General features: G+C 44.2%; 1 protein-coding gene across 6 annotated transcripts in view; it reads right to left on the reverse strand.

Moving 5' to 3' along the window:
- The window catches only part of ZBTB8OS (zinc finger and BTB domain containing 8 opposite strand), a 27,087-nt gene that overhangs the window by 11,465 nt on the left and 13,663 nt on the right, over positions 1-1,959 (reverse strand). The gene's annotated exons all lie outside the window — the stretch shown is intronic.

Genomic DNA, 1,959 nt, shown 5'->3' on the forward strand with positions numbered 1-1,959 from the left:
TCACCTCAGCCTCCCAAACGCGCTGGATTACAGGCTGAGCCACCGAGCCTGGCTGAAATTCAAATTTCAATGTCCATAAATAGAGTTTTACTAAACACACAACCACACTGATTCATTTATGTATTATCTATGACTGCTTTAATGCTAGCAGAAGAGTTGAGAAGCTGTTCTTTCATCATTGTTGACGCAAAATATTTTTTTTTTTAACTTGGAGTCTCACTCCACCACCCAGACTGGAGTGCTGTGGCATGCTCATGGCTACCCCAGGGTCAACCTGCTGGGCTTTGGTGATCCTTCCACCTCTTCCACTTCAGTCTTCTGAATAGCCAGATCTAAAGGAGTATGCTATCACGTCCAGCTAATTTTTCATTTATTGTATAGACGAGGTTTCACCAATTTGCCTGGGTTGGTCTTGAACCCGCGGGCTCAGGCAATCCACTCGAATTGGCCTCCCATAGTGCTGGGAATTCAGGCTGAGCCACCGAGCCTGGCCAACCCTTTTCTTAAAAAGTTTTCTAGACCTAGCCCACCAGTATTGGCCCACAAGGGCCTTTTTATTTATTTATTATTATTATTTTTTTAGTTGGGATCTCACTCCATTGTCAAGGCTGGAGTGCTGTGGCACACTCATGGCCACCCAGAATCGACCTGCTGGACTCCGGCAATCCTTCCGCCTCAGTCTTCCAGGTAGCCAGAACTACAGGAGTGTGCTACCACACCCAGCTAATTTTTTATTTATCGTAGAGATGAGGTCTTGCTAAGTTGACCAAGCTGTTTTCGAACCTGCAGGTTCAGGCAATCCACTCACCTCAGCCTCCCAAAGTGCTGGGATTACAGGTTGAGCCACCAAGCGCGGCCTTTTTTTTTTTTTTTTTTTTTTTGTCAGAGTCTCATTTTGTCGCCCAGGCTCAAGTGCAGTGGCACACTCATGGCCACCACAGCTTCAACCTGCTGGGCTCAGACAGTCCTTCCGCCTCAGCCTTTTAAGTAGTTGGAACTATAGGCATATGATACCATGACCGGCTAATTAATTTTTTTTTTAATTTTTTGTGGAGATGAAGTCTTGCCATGTTGCCCAGGCTGGTCTTGAACCCTTGAGCTCAGGTAATATTCATGCCTCTGTCTCCCAAAGTGCTGGAATAATAGGCGTGAGCGACCACACCCGGTAGCCCACAAGTCTTAAAAATTTATTATTTGTTGGGAGGCCAAGGAAAGAGGATTGTCTGAGCCCACAGGTTTGAGAACAGCCTGGTCAACTTGGCAAGACCTCATCTCTACAATAAATCAAAAAATTACCTGGGCACGGTGGCGCACACCTGTGGTTTCAGGAACTTGGAAGGCTTGAAGCGGAAGGATCGCCTGAGCCCAGCAGGCTAAAGCTGTGGTGGCCGTGATTGTGCCACTGCATTCCAGCCTGGGCAACAAAATGAGATCAAAAATAAAAAAATTTTATTATCTGTCCCTTTACAGAAAAATTTACCAACCCTTGTTGAAGCCTCGTTCAACAGATTTGACTATAATAGAGTGAGGTCATATAGCTTGGCAGATATAGAATCTAGAGAAGCACAGAAGGTAGAAGGTCTTTAGAGAACACCCAGTCCAATATCTTCATTAGAGGAGAAGAAACTGAAGCTTCAAAAAACAAAGGAACTTTTCAGTCTCACAATAATCTGAACAAGCCTGACTATGGAACTCAATGCTGACTTCAAATCCACCAAATCTGATATGTGAAATCACAGTATTTTAATGTAATATATCCAGACTGACAGAGAAGTTTGAGAAAACTTATCACTTTACATCAACTGTTAGAACTAGCTGAATTTTACTGTCATATAAACAGAATTTATGGTAAGGTTTTAATTTTTTTTTTTTTTTTTTTTGAGTTGGAGTTTCACTCTGTCGCCCAGACTGGAGTGCAGTAGCCGCTCCCGGCCACCGCAGCCTCAACCTGCTGGGCTC

Source organism: Carlito syrichta, unplaced genomic scaffold, assembly GCF_000164805.1.
Source record: "Carlito syrichta isolate Samal-C Ts95f unplaced genomic scaffold, Tarsius_syrichta-2.0.1 Scaffold308914, whole genome shotgun sequence".
NCBI classification, from domain to species: domain Eukaryota; kingdom Metazoa; phylum Chordata; class Mammalia; order Primates; family Tarsiidae; genus Carlito; species Carlito syrichta.